A 22,989-nucleotide genomic window follows, 5' to 3' on the forward strand; every position below is an offset into this window, starting at 1 on the left:
TAATCCCAACAGCTCTGTCACTGAGTAATTCATTAATTTTGTCAGTGCTTTGTATCCTTGGAGAAAAGCAGCCTTTCGGGTATTTTGAGTAGTACAAGGCTAAAACATTATTAAACAAGATGTTTCTGTTCCATTAATTTCATGTTTTATTTTATTTTGTTCTGATTTCTGAATCTAAGTGTAATGATGTTATGATATGACTGCCACTAACTGTGTAGAAAGATTTGAATAGTGCAGGTTTCAAACAGTAGTATAAACAGTCTTCTCTTTTTGTCATGTTTTATTGTTTTTGATCACTAATACTAGCCATGTGCAGTGGCTTTTGGACCTGCAGGTAGATCTGTAAAAAAAAAAAAAAGAAAAAAAAAACTTGTGTGATGGAAAGTTCTAACATTTTCATTTCCTTCTCTAACATGGTTGTGCCTTAGTGGTAGCCAACTGCCCTGAATTTTTGGCCTGGCCACCTCTCGCTCTGTAGAAGCATGAGTGATGCAAAGTTCAGATAGTAGACATATTCATCTATTCTTTTAATTTCATATTTTATTTTGTGCTCACTTCTATCTAAAGTGCATTTCCTTGTATACATGCTATATTTTGGCAAGTTACTGCATTCTATGCCATGTTCTTCAGCACCTTTTCTGTATCTGTCTTACAACTGTATATATCTTTGTCTGGTTTCACTATTATGATAATGTGTAGGCTATTGGCATCATTCTAGCAGTTTGCTATGCCTGACTCCCAGTCTGACAGCCATAGTCCTACATGACACCATTCCAACTTACTGACATGATAGCAATGTTAGAGCAGTGACAGAACTGCTGTCCTACTGTTTGCCTTTGGCATACTCTCTTATGCCTTGTCCACTGTGGCAAATCAACACAAGATGCATGCAGCATTTTCTTGTGTGTGTGTTGTTGCCTGACTTCATATACTGCTCTTGTACAGTTGCACAGTGTTACAGTAGTGTTATCACCTCTCCAAGTGCCTGCAGAAAGTAGGCTATTTTTATGCAAATGTAGGGTTTTGCAGAGTCAGTCTTCTGTTTCATATAATATATGGGCGTTTTACATGCAAAATAATTGTTTTATGCAACTATTACAGAAAACTTAGGAAACAATGTTAAACTATAATCTCAGGATAGTTGCCATTTGTGGTGATTGTTCACAGTACACACTGCTCAGATAGGGAATGTCCTGCATAAAGTGGGACAGGCCTATGTCACTGCCATTACCAAAGATACACAGCACACATGAGAAGTATGTTCTATAATATGATGGCACATATTGCATTATCAGTATTCCTTAGAACAGTACTGCCTGTCATAATGTATGGGTCAAAATTCACTTATGAGACCCTGTGTTGTGTAGTCCTCACTCTGTTATAGGGGATGTTAATTACAAGGGTACCACCACCTGTCTTTTGTCTGTATTACTGAGATTATACATTGTCACATCCTTTCCTAACTGTACCTGAGATAGTGAAGCTATTGCTCCAAAATGCATGCTATTTCTGAGCATACTATGTTGTGGTCTGCTTACTTTTCATTGCCACTGTAAGCATGCCTGCCAACCTCTTAACACAACAAATCTGGACAAGGTCAGAAATGGGGGTGGGGGTGACAAACGTCCAAAATCAGGGACTGTTTTTAAATATTGTTCTTAGAAAATAAAATAGGTTTTGCATTAGCAAGCATTTTCTAAAGGATATGAAATCTGAAATTCAAATGCCTGTCATATTAGTGACTTACAGGCTCAAAATAAGATGAAAAAAGTCTGGACAATTGAGAGGTATGACTCTATGCTACAAAAAATGTGTGCTTCATTAGCATGGCATCTTATGTCTAGCACTGATTTTTTTTAAATAAGGCTAAACCCAATATCCATGGGGACCACTATACATCCACTTTTAAGCCACTTGTAGTTTTGTCATGCTGATAAGGATGCCCCATCCTTTTCCATGCTAGTTAAGTCTTCATCATATCCAGTGGAGCTTCTGTTCATTTCTAGGATGTTTGCCACGGGGAGGCCTTTAAGTGATGTGTGAGTGTTACTCTGTTAAAGTGAATTGGCACACACTGTGCTCTAACCATTTTAACTCAAATCATGTCAAAGTGTGTAAGCAGTGACTGAATTCTGAAAACCCCTAGATCACAAAGATATGCATTATATACTGTTAAGCATGCCTAGTTATATCATATGAAGCAAAGTTATGTTAGTCAGTCCTATCCATGAGTTCATCCATGGAGCATTCCTTGTCTGCTGTGGAAAAATCCTGTTTCCTCACAGACCTCTCTTAAAGGTAGCATCTCTTTCACTTTAAGCATCTTTTTCACTTTAAAACTCATCTGTATGCTCTCCAGGTGCATCTGCCATGGAAAAGTTGTAGATTCTACGCATATGTTACTTGGATTAATTTTCTATTGCTAACACTGCAGTGGAGAACCAAGAGATTATAAACTCCTGAGTGTGTCATACTTCAGCTGAGATGTTAAATTGGAGGTCCTGTCTACCAAAGTTGGTGATAGCTCAGGTGGATGTCAGGAATCTCACAGCACTTCTCAAAATGAGTAGGGGAATTTACCTTACTCACCAACCCATAGTTGTGGTAGAAAGCCTCATAACAGAAAATTGATTCTTGTTAGCTTCACATGGAGAAAATCCTTTTATACAACTATGTTGTCATTTTCTGGGTTCACTTTCAGCTGTAATAACTACACTTTTTGACTGTATACACTGTACTATGTAATAGAGGCAAATCCCTTTCCTATTACTGCAACCGTTTATTAAAAAGAAAAAACAAAAGTGCTGAAACTAACTGGGGTTTAAAACAATTGCTAATATGTAATACTAATATCATTAAGTGGGTGCATGTCAAGAACCCAGCATATAACTATTGCAAAATGATTGCATAGGTAAAAAAGGCACATTAGGACTCTCAATTATACTTTCAAAAATGCAACCTAAAGAGTTCTACCAAAAACTGCAATCCAAACATTTTCAAAATTCAACCAAATATAGGGAGCCACTTCATAAAACCATATTATAAGAAAGATCCGATTGCCGGTTTCACCACAAAACTGACATTACTGCACTGTTTTTACTGCCTATAGTCCCTCTAATTTCCCTATAAAATTTGAAAATGCAACATAATCCTTTCTGCAAAGTAAGAATTCATTAAATTATTACATTGTTGGGTGATGAGCAACATCAGCTAAAATGGACTTATGGGGTAAAAATTATCCCATACCCTAAATGTGAGTGACTGCTGTCCAAAAACAGCAAAGGAAATGAGTGAAATAACGAGATATGCAGGCAGAAGATCTGGCAAGAGAAACTATAAACTTTTGAATCTACACACATAAATAGTTGACAAGTACCACCTCAAAATGTGTGTACTTTTGCAGATTTCAGCATAATATCATAAACTAAAAAAATAAGAATCATCCACTGGTAGGCAAATGGAGTACAGATGATTAAAAACACACCTGGTTTTATTTTAGCACTTACGTCCAGAGGGACCTCTTCAAACTAGAACCATGCTTAAAAATGTCAGTTTATATACAAAATTCAAACAATAACAGCTCATTAACCAATTAATTCAAATTAGAAAGCCAGCATTTGTTTAAAGAAACAGTCACATTCATACAGTTCAACCTGGAAACATCAAAAGTCCCATGAAAAATAGGTACAACTGGCCAAAAGTCCTGACACTGATCAACATCAAATTTACATAAACAATTATGTAACCCTGCCCACTCTGAAATGATGGAGTATCAATATTCAAACACAAATTGAAGAACAGACAAAATATTAAACATAAAATACCACCAGAACAATAGTGTTTTGCTTATATTAACATTTGAACTTGTATAAAACTAAAATGCAATTTTCTTTTATAAAAATAGTTAACCACTGCATTAACATTAATAACAATATATAACTAGAACAATACTGTTTTATCTATAGTAGCATTTGAACTTGTATAAAACCAATGCACATTCTACATAATTATGTTCCCAGTTAGCCATTGGGATCCAGTGACCAAAAACTCTTCTCTGTCTACAAACCTAGCAAATCTACTGGGCTCTGGGCATTGTCTCAGAGGTTTTTAATATATGGACCCAGGTTTTCACACTACCCCACTTAGGGCTCTTATACACATGCTCAGGTACTGCACACAAGATACTTAGATATAGTGACTGCTAAATTATCTTTTGGTGCAGACCATCACAATGGTGGTGTCACACTTCATGGGATGGGGCCTTTTTGGGGAGGTTTGAAAGTGTAGGGCCTAAGCATTGAATAAATACCTCAGGATATGACAGTTTGTTCAAAGATACATTTTGCTGTACTAAAACTGAAAAGCATGATACTTCCTAGGTCTGTATTTATTCATGAGAAAAAAAAAACATATCTGTGGTGGAAGAAGAAATGGTCCTTCACCCCTTCATGTCAAGTATGGATGATAAACAGCAGTAGGAGACATGGAAATGCACTGCAGTGGGATGGGCAGGAGGTTATGGAGAAGATGACACACCATTATATTCAGTTTCCAGTGTACCTTACATCAAAGGTCATCAAGGAAAGCTTATCCTTAACCGTTTTTTTTTTACAGGCCCCTTACATTTCCTTTGGGGCCTGTAATTCCATGAAAGTAAATGAAAAGAAAAAAAATCAACAACTTTTAGATAATCATCCAAGAAAGAGAAGGAATTTATACAAAAATGTACTCTTAAAACTATAGTGTGACAACAGTTTAGTGATACAAGGTATTAAATGATCCGTTATTCAAATTACAATGCACAGAATTAAATTTAATGGATAACTTTTCTTTTCATGTCTCTCTCTCCAAATATTTCTTAGACTGCATACAGTTCTAATATTAACATACTTTTGGAAAAAAATGTCATATTTACCATGTTTTGTAATCTCTGTATCTAAATGAGTCCAGAACTGATATACTTCTTATGAACTTGAAAGTGTTTTTTTTTTTTTTTTTTTTAGATATTAACCCTTTCATTCACATTATCAATGTCAAATGGGATGAATTAATACAGGGATCATCCAATGCCTTCTATATATTCCTTGCAATTTCCAGTATCCCTTCTTGCCTTTGTGTATTGTTAACAATCAGCTTCATTCAGTAACAATGCTCCCACCAGTCTGAAAATTTACTGGCTAATGAGCCCTATTTGCATCTTTATATATGTATTAGTGAAGGATCATGGTGACCCAAAGTACAATTTTACTTGCTGCGGGTACACCCTGTTAAATTACCCTGATCCCAAATTGCTGAAGAGTAAAACAAATACAAAACTATACAATGAGGTAAAGATTTGTAAGGTGTTAGAGTAGCCTCCATTTTTCAAATGGGTCAGTACTTATCAGTTTAATTCTTTTTTTCTGCATATGTACTTTGTGCAAAACACTCTTTCTTATCAACCATTCGCCATCAGCACAGTGTTTTCCCCTTATATATCATGGTGACAGATGTAATGAAAAACTGCCTTTAGTCCCGCCTGGTAGATGTGTTTTATTTGCTTTCATACATAAATCTTACTTTCAATCACATTCCCACAGGCTATCCGTTTGCTCTGTTTCAGAATTTTTATATAAATGAGACACCTATGTAAATTACTGATCTGCAATACTCTGCTGATTTTTTTTTTGAAAATTCCAAGGGTACCAAATGAATGTACTTGCTTTTTCAGATAGGCTGAATAATACATGCTTAAATTCTATTGCTTGCTGCATACATACACTTCAGATCTGCGAAGCCATCCAACAATCAGAGTGTACATTTCAGGTCTTGCCTCCAAAGGATTTGAAGCTTGAGCCTACGACTACGAGATTCATTTTAATTTAAAGCAAAAAACGCTATATGAAGTCCATAATCATCATCAGCATAATAGCAGCATCACATTGCCAAAAGAAAAAAAAAGCACATTATGTAAATCCAATATCTGCACTTGCAACACACACAGTATATTCAAAGACTTAGGGGTACGTAACATATGTGAATGTGATCCAGAAAAACTGTTGTAAGCCTGTAAAACTTGCTCTTCAATGTTTTAGGATCAGGACAGGAGTCAGTAGTTGTTGAACCGAACACCAACAATGACAATGCAGTTGGACTTGAGAATGATGGGAGAGATACGACACCACCTTTTCTGGGGACGCATTTATATCTGGAATATTACAGTATCACACATCTTTCCAATGATTCACATTACATCTCACATAAACCCCAGTAGTGCTGTTATAAATTTTAGCATTTAAAGACAAACCAGATAAAAAAAAAGTATGTAGTTACTGCAGCAGATTGCCAAAAAAACAAATTCCTTGTGCTGCAGTTTCTAATTTAATTATTTTTCACTTTTACTTATCTGGAGGAGGTTGGGCCACTGGAGTTAAGTTTTCTCATGCTCCTGATTCCTGCATGTGGGCTGCAGTGGGCTCTGGATGGATCTGGGATGTCTATGCTCACAGAACTTAAATATTTGTACACTCACTGTCTGGGCAGGCTAACTAGCTTTGCTCGCTGCTGTGCTGTTATAAATTATTAATAATTTCTAGATTCCACCAACCACCATCAAAAAAACAAAACAGTACTGTCCAGAGTGGTAAGCACTAAGTAGCCTATCTACCATAAGAGGAGTGGTTTCTGGCCCAGAAATTGTAGTTTATTGAACATTTGGGCAGTTTTTCCATCCCTTTCAACTTTCTGGTTTAAAAGCCAGCGTTTGCACGGGTTTGCACTTGTTTAAGCTCCACTCAGTGGCACAGAGCTGAGGTAAACTATTATTGGTCCCAGAATGTCTGCTCTTCAGTTTTTCCCTTAGATCTTGCTAGTTCTTTCTCTTTTGCACTTCAAATAGCCTAATTGATTTGCACTTCAACAGGTTTTATTATAGCACACCTAAGAGCCATCAGCACTAGTTCTTCACAGAAATAGCTCCAGTACTTAGTAGTTATGGCCACCTCTCCTGGCATGATTAAAGGTCAGTTCCCTGTGATTTCTTCTATTAACCTGGTGCACTTGGGCATTTTGAGGCAGTATAGCAACTGCCTCATGTACACAGAACACCCTCTCCTCTTACCTTCCAATACTCAGACTTGTGAGAGATGCACTTATATCACCAAATTGGAAGCTGTGCACTCTCCATCCAAGACTGGGCTAGCTGGTCAAGAGGAGAAGGTCAACACCCACACCACACCACGTGGAACACATATCCCTCCAGATTACCCACTATCACTGCTATCACATAAAAAACACAAACCACACACCTACCTTCATGGAGGCACTCAATAAAAATTTACCCAAACAGCAGAGACCCCCAAGACAGAAACCCACTCAACCACCACAACACAGCACAAACCACAGGAGACATAGCTCACCCCCACAGTGTGCCCCTCAACCTAAGCCCCTAAAGCTAAACACCTTGCCTAATACACTAATCATAGGTGACTCAATAGTGAGGCATACAGATGTCCCACTCACTAGGTTGAATAAGGAGAGGGTAACAGTCAGCTGTCTATCAGGTACCAGAATCCAACACATAACACATGCACTCAGGTCACTTCACAAGTACAAGTATGTCTCTTTCATTGTCCATGTGGGTGTGAATGACCTGAGATGTACCTCCCAGGACTACATGAGAAGAGACATGGTGGAGCTCTCTGATTATGTGGCCCAGGCAGGTATGACACTAGCCCTGAGCAGTATCCTACCATCACCCAGAATGATACCGCAGTACAAACAAAAAATGATTGACTTCAATAATTGGCTAAGTTTCTGGTGTCATTCTAAGGGGATCCAGTATCTGTCTGCTTGAGATGACATGATTGACAGACCTCGATGCTTTGCCAGAGATGGCCTGCAACTGTTACCCATGGGTTTCCGGGTACTGGCTAAGGCTCTTGCCACCCCTATAGTGCCTTTTTTAGGCAGTGTTCCAAATACCAAATTACCACTGTAACTGCTATAAATAAATGAAATCTGAGGGTCATGCAGATCAATGCTAGAAGTCTAAATCTTGTGATGCACTCGCTCGAAACACTCCTCAAAATGGAGAACATAGACATTTGTGCTGTAAAGGAGACCTGGATTAAAGTGGCAGAAAGCACCTTGCGCTACTAGGCTATAACTCATTCCACACCTTTCAGCCCTGAAACATGGACCAAAGCTTGAAAGGTGATGGTGTCTCCATATTCATAAAGGATATGCCCACTTCCAGACTAGTAGCTCAGCATAATGCATATGAGATACTTCAGGTAGAACTAACATTGGGTAAGACTGTGATCCAGGTCATAGCCTGCTATAGGTCCCCAACCATGTCCCTAGACTCTCACTCCACATTCCTAAGCACCCTGGAATTTATCAAGTTCCAACCCAACACTCTCATACTAGGAGACTTCAACTACCCCTCCATCAAGTGGGAAAACTACTCAAGCGCCATTGCACTGGCTCAATGCTTCCTGGAATTCATCAGTTCCAATGCCCTGGACCAGCTCATTCTTACCTCCACATGAGGAAGCAACATCCCTGACCTGGTTGTTACTAAGATGGGCAACCGTTGCTCTACACTAATAGTCAATTCTTCCCTGGTTAGATCCAACCGCAAACTAATCACCATGGAAATCCATCTCTTTCCCACACCCCCCACAAAGGTATCCACCATGAGAAACTTCTCCAAAACTGACTTTGGACTCATAAAAACAGAGTTGGCTAACTTCACTGCACCCATGCCAATGGAAAATAGATGCATGACTGCCGAATCACATACCAATGGATTGTACGAACACATACATAAGTACATGGAACTAGCCATACCCAACAGAACCAAGACACTCTCCTCCAAAAAAAGGAAGCCAGTCTGGTGGTCCCCTGCCATTAATAAACTCTACAACAGAAGGAAGAAACTGTTGCAGAAAAAGGTGAAGACCCAAGACTAGAAAAATTCCCTTAGTCTCAACAAAAAGTTGAAATCCCTCATCAAAACCACCAAAGCCAGCTATGAAGGCAGAATAGCAGCAGACACTAAAAACAACCACAAAGCCTTATGTGGTTATATCAAGATTCTCCATGGCAATACCCAGATTTGCTCTGAGTTACTGCACAATGGTACCCTCCTATATTGAGCCAACAGATATTGCCAACATACTGGCTGACAGATTCAGTGCCAACTTTACCCCTCTCTCCCCCCTAAAAGACCAATCTCAGTACCAGAAGAATGCCAGACACCCTGCATTACTAAGGCCAAGAATGCAACTTCCATGGGACCCGACAATATCCCTGGCTGTGTTTTACATGAATAACAAAGTGAACTGGCACCACATCTGTTTGCTGTGTTCACTCACAGCCTCACCTCAGACCTTGTCCCTACTGAGTGGTGCACTGCTGCAGTGATCCCTCTCCATAAAGGAGGAACAACTACAGACCCTGGAAATTATTGCCCCATTAGCCTGAAGAGTCTGATATGTAAGGCTGTGTAGTGCATCATCATGGACCTAATTAACAAGGGTATAGGGAATCTCCAAACTCTAGATCCCACGCAGTTTGATTTTGTGAAAGGTAGATCATGCCTGTTCAACCTGGTTGACTTCTCTGAGTCAGTCACCAGAGCGGTGGATGAAGGTAAGACAGTTCATACAGCCAACCTTGATCTGGCCAAGGCCTTTGATATCATTCCTCACTCAGGAATTATTGATAAACTCACCAAACTAGGCATCAACCCCTATAGTGTTAGGTGGGTTGCAAATTGGCCCACAGATAGAACACAGTGTGAAAGTAGTGGACTCCAAGTCAGACTGCCAATTACTCATGAGTGGAGTCCCACAGGGTTCGGTCCTGGGTCCTCTCTTGTTTGGCATCTACTTCTCAGAAGGCCAGGCCAACATGGAGGGACTCTGGGTGACCAAATTCGCAGATGGCTGCAAGCTGGGAGCCATTAATAACTCCCCAAGTGATGCAGACATCCTACAGAAAGGCCTCACTGAGACCAATGACTGGTGTCAAAACCATGGCCTTAAGCTTAATGCCACAAAATGCATCATCACCCCCTTTGGGAAAAACTCAGTTCTTACTAATTACCACGTCGATGGGAGCCCATTGAACATTGAAGGCATTATAAGAGATCTGGGAATACAGGTTGACAGCAACCTCTCATTTGACCACCACATTGCCACTGTGGTTAGAAAGTCCTTCTATGTGGCACATCTCATTACCAAGGGTTTTGCATCCAGGAAGAAAGAGGTCATCATTTCTCTCTACTCTGCCCTCATTATACCAATCAATGAGTATAATGCCTCATTTGGCATATACCTCACTAGACACCTGCAACAGCTGGAGAGGCCACAAAAGTACCTCACAAAGAGGATCCTTGGCCTTAAACACATGTCCTACATGGACAGACTCAAACTCCAGCTATTCTTCATCTCATATCATCTTCTAAGAGGCGGTCTCTGCTTGACTTACAAAGCCATGGCTGACCCAGTTCTGTTAGAAATGCTACCTCTACAGAAATCCCAATCCCTCCATGCCACACCCTCCAGAGACCTTAACCTCATTACCACAATCAACAGAACATGCTGGAGGGAGAGGTTCATAACCCAGAGACTGCCCATGCTCTGGAATACACTTTCCATACATGTCAAGCAGAGCACCTTTCTAGCCCTCTTCAAGAGAAATCTTGATGAGTTGATAGGAAATGAAAGTTCACCCCGGGGATCACTCCAGTGGCTCTACTTCATAGAGGCACTGGGAACTAACGCCAGCCAGGACAATGCCAGGGCAGTTCTATGAGCTAGGCTTGTAAAGGCCCCAGGGCCAGTAGCTTAGTGCACACCTATGAAGTCTACTCGGTCCAAGTCTAATGCTATCATGCACGTTGCCCCTGCACGTTGATTACATTTTGGGATATGTGATGACATCAGCCTTAATTTAAAAATTTAAAAAAATTGGAAATTGAAGGGCCACTCGAAAATTCATGGCACCCCCATTATTTTGTCCTCAAAACCAGTAAATACTGAGGAATTTGGTACAGTTGAGAGATGTGGTCACATTTACAAAAAACATTTAATACATAGTATCATTAAGTCCAGAATATTTATCAGATTGCATTCTTAGTTGCCATAAACTTTCTTTCCTTAGGAACTGTTTTTAAATCACCCCTCTATAGCTCTTAGCAGTGTGTACACAGAAAAATAAAATTTCTTGAAACAAGAACAGGTCAAAGTATGCTTATGCAGTGCATTATTGCCCTTAGACCTGAATCAAGGAGCACTTTTATGTTAGTTTCCTGGTGGTCATGCCAATATAAAATGCTTCACAGTGGGAGCAAATGGCAATATAAACCAAACAAACTGAGTTACAATCATTGTAGGAATTAATTCTAATACTTCTTTTCATATGTGAAAGGCTTACTGATGGCCCATCATAAATAAAATTGCACACACTGCAAAATCCACATTTATGCATGCCATAATTTGTCTAGGGTTTCTGTGACCATTTCCAAGTAGATAGGGTTTATGGGGCTTGAAATTTTGCCAGGTTATCAATTAGTAGTAGGAAGTTAGCCTTGGAGTAGTTCCTGAAAATTCCAGTGTTAGCTGGGGTTCCAGGATTTATTTTTTTACTTCAAAGGAGACTATTTTGTGGTCTGCCTTTCTAGAGAAGACATTATATTACAGAGTGTGAAAAAGTCCACTAAACATATGGGAGAAACAGACAAATATAAGATGTTCTTCGTGTTTCACTGTTGGTCATCACATTTGGGTTATCTGCTTGCAGTAGCCCTCAGTCAGCCTGATTAACAAAGTCATGGGTCCTGCATCGGTTGCTGTCCCTTTTTCCATGACGTCAGGTCGTCAGGGGTATAAAACATGCAGCCGGCGCCATTACATCAGTCTTTCTTGCCATGCAGTGCCCGAAGCAGAAGCAGTTCGCAAGTGCTGGTCGTCTGACTCCTGAAATTTTCGTTTTCGAGTTTCAGAACCAAAGTCTTCAACTAAAGCTAAGTACCCCGTTGGGGAAACTTTTTCTTGCTCCTTTCCGATTTCAGTAAAAGTTAATAATTACATTTCTTGTGCAAAGCAAATACCTCACAAAGATTTTCATTCGTACTGTATTCCTTGCCTAGGCCCTGACCATAACGTACCTTGCTGTCGGTTTTATGCTGTATTTAATCAACACACTATCTGTTGTTGGTATATTTTCACCTCTAAATTTTTTGGTTCACGGTTCAATTATCCAGAAATGTCGTCAGTAAGCCATCCAACTACCGGAATTCTGAAAAAATGCAAAGATAAAGAGAGAGACAGGCCGCCTAGGTCCAAAGCTGTTGACAAAGCTTTTCCTAAGCCAGTCGCCAGTTCGCCAGTACTCAGTGAGGTGCTTTCGCAGCCCCTAATACCCGCTACTTCTGATTTGCAGGCCTCTACTGAGACCCAATCAGAGTCTCCATGAGATGATATGATGCCGCGAGATGCTTCAACTGTGGAACCTGCGGATGTCTCTACCTTGGATGGGTCCGGAGTCGCTGTGCAGGCACCAGCTTCTGAGGGTGTATTCAGGCCTACGGACTTGCATATTAAACCAATGCCTCCTCCTTCTTTAAGGCCTAAACCTCGTACCATGCCTAGAAATCTGATGCCCAGGCCGCATGCTCAGGCCTCTATGCCTAAAAGAAAATGATAAAAATGGCTTAAGATCTTATAACTTTAATCAGGGGAAGCCAACCACCCTCTTCTAAGAGACCTAGGACTGAAATTATTTATGAATCTTCTGACCAGGATTCTGATTTTTCTGATTCTTCTGATGATCTGGATTTACTCTTATCTACTTATGAGGATTCTGATGCAGATGACTCTATTCCCTTCCCCTCCAGAGGATTTTTCTTTTGGTGAAACCTTGCACACTATAAGGGAGCATTTCCACTGGGAAAGCTAGGATTTTTCTGATTCAAAAAAGAGGCTTGGGGATTTCTTAGTCTTGCCTCAGCAAAGGCCTTTAGCTATAACCCCTGTACTAGACATTGTTGTTGATGCCTTTTTGGAATCTACTTTGGTCCCCGATTCTTTGCCTCCTGCTCCCAGAAAACCTGACAGATATTACAGGGTTCCTGATTCTCACAAGTTCCTTTTTAAAAATCCTTTTGCGGATCCAGAGACTATTTCACAGGGACCCAAGGACATTAAGGCATCTACTACCAAAAACCCTACCAATTCTGATAGAGACTCCAGGGCGCTGGATAGATGGGGTAAGGTTTACACTTCTACAACCTTGGCCATTAGGGCCTTAAACTGTCAGTTTCATATGTTAAAGTATCAACAACATATTATTGGATTGCTTAAATAGAAAATGATGTTGATTCCTGACTGTGCTGAAAATAAGGAATTACAGGATTTAATGCATTCTGCTGAACAGGTTGGAAAACATACTTTGCAATGTGGGTTTGATTCTTTAGAGGCCTCTTGCAGGGCTGCTGTCACTGGGTCTGTACTCAGAAGGCATGCTTGGCTTAAGGAGCAATCTTTGCCTGATCATGTTAAAGCTAAATTGTTGGATGCTCCCTTAAATCAGGACCACCTGTTTGGCAACAAAGCTGAGAAAGTTCTTAAAAAGATGTAAGATAAAGCTAAATCTATGCAAACTGTTAAAGATTTCTTACAAGTTCAGCCTCCAAGATTTAGTAGGCATTGGCCCTCTAAGAATTGGTCCTTTCTGGCTTCTTCCAGACCTTCTCAATCCAAACCCAGACACAGCAGAAATCCCAGGTTTCAGTCCCAGGGTACACACAAGACTAAGCAGTGGGGGGCTTCCGCTTCCAAATCTGGGAGAAGTAAGGCCCCCCCTTATGGAAAACTGTCTCAATAACTTGATTTTAAAACTTCCAAGCACTTCTCAACTGAATGCTCCTTTGGGGGAAAGATTGGTCTGCAAGCCAAAAACTGGGAACTCATTACCCAGGACAAATGGATTTTAAATATAGTGTCCCAAGGATACCAGATTTCACTTCCACACATTACCAATGCCTAAAGGTTGGCCAGATCTACCCCCAAATAAGTGGATAGAGGCTCAAAAGCAAATCTCTATTGCATACCGCTTTCTCAGAGGCAATCTCTGTCTAACGTACAGAGCCATGTCCAGCCCAGAATTGTTGAACATGCTCCATCTTAGCAAAACCAAATCTACTCGAGCTACACGCTCTAGGGATATGAACCTCAACACAACAATGAATAGAACATGCTGGAGGGACAGATTCCCATTGCAGAGACTTCCCTTACTATGGAACAGGGTCCCGATCTACATAAGACAGAGCCCCTCATTATCACTCTTCAAGAGGAACCTTGATGAGTGTATGGGTAACAAAAAGTTCACACCGGGGAATCACACCAACAGCACTACTAGATAGGGGCCAAGGGTACTAGCTGCTAGTACAAGGGTCTAGGGAACTACTAAAGGGGTGGTGAATACCGCACAATGTGGCTGGGCTAATATATGCCTTTGGGCAGATAGCCCAGTACCAACCTATGAACCTATAAATACTCTCTCTTTTAAACATAAAGGCTATTCAAACTGTACCAGAAGAGGAAAAAGGACAAGGTTTCTACTCAAGACTTTTCCTGGTACACAGAAAAGACAATTCATGGCGTCCTATTTTGGATCTGTCTACTCTAAACACCTTTTTGGTGATTCCAAAATTCAAGATGCTGACTCTTGACCAGTTGCTTCCTATGCTAGGAAAAGATGCCTGGAAGATAACACTCGATTTAAAGGAAGCATAGCTGCACATCCCAATCAGGGAATCTTGCAGAAGATACACGCTTCAAGCAGGCTACAATCACTACTAGTTCTCTGCACTGCCCTTTGGCTTTTCTACTGTGCCCAGGGTATTCATAAAGTGCCTAGCCCCAGTCATCGCATTTTGCAGACAAAGAAATATTCAAATATACCCAAACCTGGACGATTGTTTAATTCAGGCAGAAAGCCAGGACATACTTTTTAATCATCTGGCCTTTGTACAAAGGGTGCTAACTTGTCTGGAGTACACCATAAATGAAAAGAAATCACACCTGATACCCTGTCAACAAATCATATTCCTGAGTGCAAGCTTCACTACAACTTCCCAGATAGCTTTCCTCACGCCAGAGAAGCAAATTCATTTGGCAACCTTCTTCAAACAAGTGGCCACAAAAACCCTACTACCTGCAAGGCAAGTACTACAAGCCTTGGGGTTCATGGCCTCCTGCATTCTTTTGATTCCATATGCAAGACTGCATACGAGGAAACTACAATGGTATCAAAAAAGCCTATGGTGTCAACATTCTCAGGCTCTAGAAGCAATGATTCCTATCATACCTTGCCTACGCCTAGAGTTTCTTTGGTGGGCAGAGGCCTGCCACCAAAACAAGGGACTACCATTCACACCACCCCCTGCCGCCCAAACCCTAACAACAGATGCATCAGATTATGCGTGGGGGACTCACCTGGCAGGGAAGTGCATTCAGGGCAAATGGAACCCAAGTCAAATGCACTTGCATATCAGTCAAAAAGAAATGTTAGCTGTACAACATGCTCTGACAGCCTTCAAGGACCACATTCTTCCAGGACAATTAATGGTAAAGATGGACAACACCACTGTTATGTGGTACATGAACAAGCAGGGGGGTACACATTCTTACCCCCTATGCAGATTAGCCATGGCATTGTGGAACACAGCCCTGAGCTACCAAGTGCATCTACAAGCTCAATTCCTGCCAGGAAAACTAAATACACTGGCAGATAAACTAAGCAGAAACCTCATGGACCCACACGAGTGGAAGCTGGAACCAAGGATTTTCAACATGTTGACAAGCAAATGGGGGAGCCCAGATGTAGACCTGTTTGCCTCCCCCCAGAACTATCAGTTGGACAAATTTTGCACAAGGACTCCCGACAAGCTTGGAAAGTGGATGCTCTGTCCTTCAGCTGGAAAAACCTATCAGTTTATGCTTTTCCTCCTCTGCCTCTGCTCTCCAAAGTACTACTAAAGATCAAACAAGACAAACCAAGGACGATTTTGATTGCACCAGACTGGCCATGCCAACACTGGTGTTCCCCTTTCTTGCACAGTGTGTTACTGTTGGCCCCATGGTACCTGCCTCAGACTCCTACCCTGTTGTCTCTGCACCTTCAGCTTCATACACTGAACCTAGCAGCCTGGCTAATTACATAATCTCTCCTTTACCATCCCTCTGTAAACCAGTGATGGATATCATTTTAGAGGCAAGGAGGCCTAGTACTAGAAAATGGTATGCTGAAAAATGGAAAAGATTCTGTGCCTAGAACCAATCTCAAGGGATGAGCACAGCAGTGCCCAATTTACCTCAGATTTTACAATACTTAACTGAGATGCTTCACAAGTGCCTGTCTTTATCCTCCATCAAAATTCATGCCTCAGCCATTTCAGCTCATTATTACACAGAACCTTTCTTCTTCTCTCATCCACTGCTTAAGCAGTTCCTTAGAGGGGCCAAAAATCTACGACCACCCAGGAGAGCCCCAACTCCAGCCTGGGACCTTAACTTTGTATTGGAAAAGCTCACCCTTCCTCCTTTCAAGCCAGCCACCACTGTGGATTTAAAACAGCTTTCCTTTTAGCAATCACTTCAGCAAGAAGGGTGCCTGAATTACAAACCCTCATGGCAGTGGAGATTTTCATCATATTTCATGCAGACAGGGTGTCCCTCAGGACCAATCCCTCCTTCATGCCCAAGATGGTATCCAGTGTGGCCCTTAATCAGTCCATTCATTTGCCAGCCTTCTTTCCTAACCCACAGAACAAAGGTGAACAGATACTGCACTCCTTAGATGTGCACAGACAACTTAGATTCTACTTGGACAGGACTAAACCTCAAATAAAATCTGACCAACTGCTGGTGGCATTTGCTGAAGGGGCAGAGGGGAAGGCTATTTCAGAGCAAACCATTTCCAAATGGATAGGCCATTGGATTAATTTCTGCTACAAATACCATGGAAAACCTTTTCCAAAGGGGATCAGATCCCACTCAACCAACTGCATCTACCTCTACAGCCTTTCTCAAAGGCGTCCCTACCAGGGACATCCTAGAAGCTGCTACCTGGAGTTCAGTACATACTTTCACCATGCATTACCATCTGACAGTTGTCTCTAAATCCAGAACTGGCTTTGCCACTGCAGTCTTGCAGGGCCTTATAGCTGGTCCTAATGCTATCTAAATTCCTCCTCCCATCCTTCACTTTGGGAATCTACCCAAATGTGATGACTGCAACAGCGAAACACAAAGAACATAGTACAGTGGTGTACACTTACCGTAAATGTAGATGTTCAAGTGTATTCATCATTGTTGCAGTCCTGGTTACCCTCCTGCCAGCCCCCTTTCATCTTTTGGCTATACCTCTACTCTACTTTACTATGCTCAAATGCTTTTTAGTGTATTTGCTTTTTTGTTGGAGGTATAACCTTGTATATTTATAGATTTAATTGCTTCCCATTAGGGGGGACACCTGACATCTGGGGCAAGAAAAACTGATGTAATGGTGTCGGCTGTATGTTTTATACCCCTGACATCATGGAAGAAGGGACAGCAACTGACGCAGGACCCAAGACTTTGTTAATCAGGCCGACTAAGGGCTACTCCAAGCAGGTAACCCAAATATGATGACTGCAACAGTGAATGCATTCAAACAGCTACATTTATGGTAAGTGTACATAACTGTACGTTTTGCAAAAACAGAATTTGAAACAATTGCACATTTTTGCTGGTTGTGATATAATAATGGCTGAAGGACTGTATACTGAAAGACATAATAATGTAGCAAGATTGTTGCATTGTGGATTGTGCAAACATAATATTGAAGTAGCTGAAAAACACTGGAAACATGAGCCACAAAACATCATAGAAAATGGTTTATATCACATGGGATCCTCCATTACCAACAGTTCAGAAATAAATGTAAGAAAACCAGATGTAGTAGTCCATGAAAAGAAGACAAAAGTAGCATTGATTATTGAAATTGCTACAGCTAGTGAGTAGAGTGTCTTTCGTACAGAGAGACACAAAGTCATAAAGTACTAGGATTTGCAGGCAGAAATGAGGGCAATGTGGAAGACAAGACAGTTCCAGTAGTAGTAGTAGGAGCAATGGGTCATATAAAAAAAATGTACAGACTTACTTCGTTATATCACCAATACATATAACTCCATACGAATTGCCAGAAGAGTTATTACTGGGCACTTTGCAGGTGCTGCAGAGAGCACTTCTGGCTAACATCAGAGATTGAAACAATACTTCCATAGTATTAGAAACCCAAAATACTTGGAGAAATTAAAAAAAGTGTGTGCAGCACTCACCCATATTAATGATGGCCAGATCCAGTATTTTTGCATGCCTGGTCTGTGTACTGACAATCTGGTCCCAGGAATCTCTGTTACTACATGTTTAGCATTGTGTATGATTCCCGTTTAATAGTGGGGTAAAGTCATCCATGAATATGGTATTGGTTGGATGGTGAGTGTTTTATATCAGTTTAAATAAATGATTTGGGTTTCCTGGGTCATAGAAGGGGACTTGTAGCTTGCAAGGAAGTGGTATAGGATTTTGCCTCTGATGATTTGGACATGGAGAAGCTCAAGTGCATCATCCTGTTTGACCATCCTTAAGGTATATTTATTTTTGATGTAAATCGAGACACCTCCACCTTTAGTCCCTGTCTGTGTAGTAGCTGGTCTAAATGTGTGGAAGGTTTTATAGCTCTCCACAGCTTTAAACCATGTCTCAGTGAGAAGAGCTTGTAGGGAGTGGAGTGTTTGTTTAGACTCCTAGCACTGAGCAGTAACACCTTGAGATTTTCTTAGTTTTGATATGCTATGGCAGAAATTATTTTAGGTTGGTATTGCCTAAAAAAGAAACTATGGGTCAGACACTGTTTTACTGATATTTGAAAGTCTAGAGGGGAGAGTCATCCCTGGCAAAGCAGCATGGTCTGTTTACCACTTTGACCAGTGCTGCTAGATTTAAAGTAAGTGATATAAAAAGGGGTTGGGGAAATGTTGCAGCTGTGGAAGATAGTTGGACTGGTTTTGTGTTTGTCGTAATCCCCTCGCAGATCAGCATTGCTAAGAGGAATGCCACATAACTCAGCATAAGCAGTTTAGACAAAGTGGAAACAGATGTGTAACTCACAGGTATTATAAGGCACCCTTTCTATAGTATAAGTAGAGTGGGAATTTTACTTGTACATACTACCAGCTGTGGAAATATTACTACTATTGCACTCTGCTCAGTGTGTCTCTGCACAATGTCTAAAACAGAAGAAAAACAAAAGGACCAATAAAAAAAGGTGAAATCTGAAACCTAAATGATCTAAGTACTCTAAGACAGACAGGACTGTAGTAATTAGTCTTAGCTCTCATTTACATCAAATCACAACTAATTCTAAGATGGCTTCCACCTCTGGCCAAGCAGATTTACTCAAGGCAGTGATTTAAATTGGAACACAACAGTATTAACCAAAACAGAAGTGCAAAGTGAGGCACTGGAATAAGATTGTAATAATTTAAGCTAAAGATAAATATAAATATTTCAAGCACAGGTATTAATGGCCTTCTAGCCTGCCAATATGTATTTATTTATTTGTAGTTTGTTGACCAGGAAAGTCCATTGGGCCAAGATGAGCCATTTCTTAATGGAGGCCCTGGGAGAAAAGCTCCACAGTAAAGTATTTACAAAAATTCAGCAAGAGATAGTGTATACAATAATCAAGAGATATTGCCAGGAGATAAACCAGTGACACCTCCAGAGACTAGCGGTACATATGTCTACAATAAGTATTATAACAGTTAATACAGTAAGTACAAACACAGTCAGTAGTTAGAACATAATGTTATAACTGTTGAATTACAGAAGCAGTTTAAAATGGCTAAAGAACTGAAGGTATGATATGTCTATGCAAGATTAGTTGGAGGGGGTGGGAGCAGAAGCATTTCCAGTTAGTGGACAGGTATGAATGAAGCAAAGACTTAAAGGAGGAATGATTTTTTTGCAATGGAGAGGGATAGGAGAAGTTGCCCTGGGCTGCGTCTAGGTTTGTGTACTTCAAGGAAGTTTTGGTTATTAGATCTGAGAGTTCGATTGGGAAGGTGCACAGTGTGGATGTAGGAGAGGGAGGGACATTGTGACAGTTTGAGAATAAGAGTATGGGCAGTAGTCAGTTGAAGATAGGACAGATAGGGAGTTTCAGCCAGTTCAAGGAGTGTAAGGAGTCACAGTGGTGTGATGAGGATTTTGAGCTAGTGGCAAACTTGGAGATTTTGTTGCAACAGGATGCCAGTTTAGTTTTGAGGGTGGCTTGTAGATTGGTAAGGAGGGGAGTACTGTACACAAGAGAGGGAAGGGCATATCGGGTGGAGACTGTAAGTTTAGCTGCAGAAGAGAGGAAGCGACTGTGTCGGTAGAGCATTCCCAGTTTCAGGTGTTTTTTTTATATATATTGGTGTGGAGGTGAATGTCAAATTTTAATTGATCATCAATAATGACACCTAGACGTTTAGTTTGGGAAACTATTTTGATGGGGGTTTGTTTCTGCTTACAATGGGGAAGGCATTTGTGTCTATTTTGGAATTCTTAGTGGGGGTAAAGATCATACATTTGGTTTTGGATGTGTTAAGAGCTAAGTGATTATTGTTCATCCAGGTTTCAGTATTGTTAAAGGCAGTTTGTGTTGTATGCAAGAGTTTAGGGGGGATTCTGCAGAGCAGATGGTTGAGTCATCTACATATTGTACAAGTTTGGTATTTGGTATGTAGAGATGGAAGTTTTTTATGAAGATATTAAATAGAAGAGGGCCCAGGATAGATCATTGGGGAACACCGGTCAGTGAGTTAAGGTAGGGTGAGGTGCAGTTATTCCATTTGACAGCTTGCTGTCTGAGAGAGAACTAGAAAACCAATTTAAAGAGGAGGGAGCAAGACTAAATTGGGAGAGATTAGAAAGAAGAATGCTATGGGAAATTGTATCAAAGGCCTTAGAAAGGTCTACTAGAGTGGCAGATACAATGTGTCCAGAGTCGCGGGGATGGTTAATATTGTCAAGAAAGGATAATAGGGCTGTGGTGGTCTTATGTTCAGGTCTGAATCCATGTTGTGTAGGGGTAAGCAGGTGGTTATCTAGAAGGTAAGGTAGGAGTTGAAGGTAAATCCATTTTTCAAGAAGTTTTGAGATAGGGAAGAAGATGGCTATAGGGCAGAGGTTTGGGATGTCAGTATTGTTGCTACCTTTGTGTAAAGGAATTATTAAGGCTTTCTTTCCAGAGGAGGGGTACATAGAATTCTTGGATTGAACAGTTAATTAAAATACAGATATGGAATGCTGTGCCATTTGCAGTCAAGTTAAGGAAGTTGGTGGGAAGGTTATCTGGAGTGTTGGAGCATGGTTTTAGCTTTTGGAGTTTTTTTATGGTGGAGACAGGGATAGATTTAAAAGAGAATTGAGGAGGGGTGAGAAGCATGAGAGGTAGAGGTAGAGAGGGGTTGTGTGTAGGAGGAGAGTGGTAGGAGTGCGGTGTAGGTCTGAGGGAAGGAAGTGGTGAGCTTGGCTATGGAGTCTATGAAGAAAGAGTTGAATTTGGTGGCTATGATGTGGTCTGGTGAGCTAGGATCGATGCACGGGTTATCTTTTCTACCAGGATTAAGGAGAGTAGAGATGCTTGTCCAAAACTTTTTGGGGTTTGATTTGTGGTTGTTTTGAAGCTTGTAGTAATATTTACTATCAGAATTAATACTTTTTTTACTCTCTAATGAAGTTGTATTCGTTGAGACCAAAACACTTGTTCCCATAATAAGTGTCCAGGCTGTTTTTAAAAATATCTAAACTAGTACTTGCCTTCATTTATTTATTTTTTATTTATTTATTGACATTTGTTAACCGGGTTAGTCCAGCTGGGCCAGGGGCCCTTTTTCAGTGGAGACCCGAGGAGAAAAGCTCCAGTTACAATAAAAGTTTAGTTTGCAATTAAAAAAAAACAATTACTATTAGCAGTACAATTTAAAGCAATTCACAGTGATAAGTTAAGAGGTATAACAGGGATAAGGTCAGTAACACAAAAAGTACAAATAAGTATTGTACTTCAATATTTAGCTGATGTATAACTGATGTGGTAAGGTGTATAGCAAGTTGTAGTATTTTAGGAATAGTACAAATTGAGGTGTGAGAGATGAGTGCATGAATGGGGTGGAAGGGATATCTAGAGGTGTTATGTGATGTTAGAGAAAAATATGTGGGAAATATGCTGCGAGGATTTATGAGATTGTGGTAAAAAGGAATAGTATTGGATTGGTAAAAAGTATGCTGAGAAATTGTATGGGATTGTGGAATACAGAATAGTATTGGAGTTAGGTGGGGTCATGGCAAGTACACGTTTTGGTTCCAATAAAGTGTAGTCTTGAGTTCTTTAAGTTGTACAGGATGGGTAACGGAGCATAAGTGGGATGGGAGGTTATTCCATGCCTGGGATAGGGTGGATTTATATAGTAGTCTGCCGATAGTTTTTTTTGGGTTGGTAGATGTCAAGGAGTTGTTGGTTAGAAGTACTAAGTGTGCGAGTTGGAGTGTAAATGGATACCAAGGAGGAGAGGACAGGGCAGGAGGATGGCTTATAAAGTATAGAGTGAATAATTTGTAACTGAGATAGGAGTTGTTGAGGAAGTTCTAGCCATTGTAGTGAGTTAAGTGCAAGGCAGTGGTGTGAGTTATGTGGAGAGTTTGTGATAAATCTTGCTATTTTCTGGTAGGTTTGTTGGAGCTTGGCCAGGGTAATGGATTGAATATTAGTTAGTATTGGGGTGGCATAGAGAACGGAGGGGATAAGAAGAGCCTGTGCCAAGGAGAGTTTAGCATTAGGGGTTGAGAATTTACGGTTTTGATAGAGCATACCCAATTTTTGGTGAGTGTTGTTTATACTTTGAAGGAT

This window comes from Protopterus annectens, chromosome 8.part0 (genome assembly GCF_019279795.1).
Source record: "Protopterus annectens isolate FY-2018-M chromosome 8.part0, PAN1.0, whole genome shotgun sequence".
Lineage (NCBI taxonomy): Eukaryota > Metazoa > Chordata > Ceratodontiformes > Protopteridae > Protopterus > Protopterus annectens.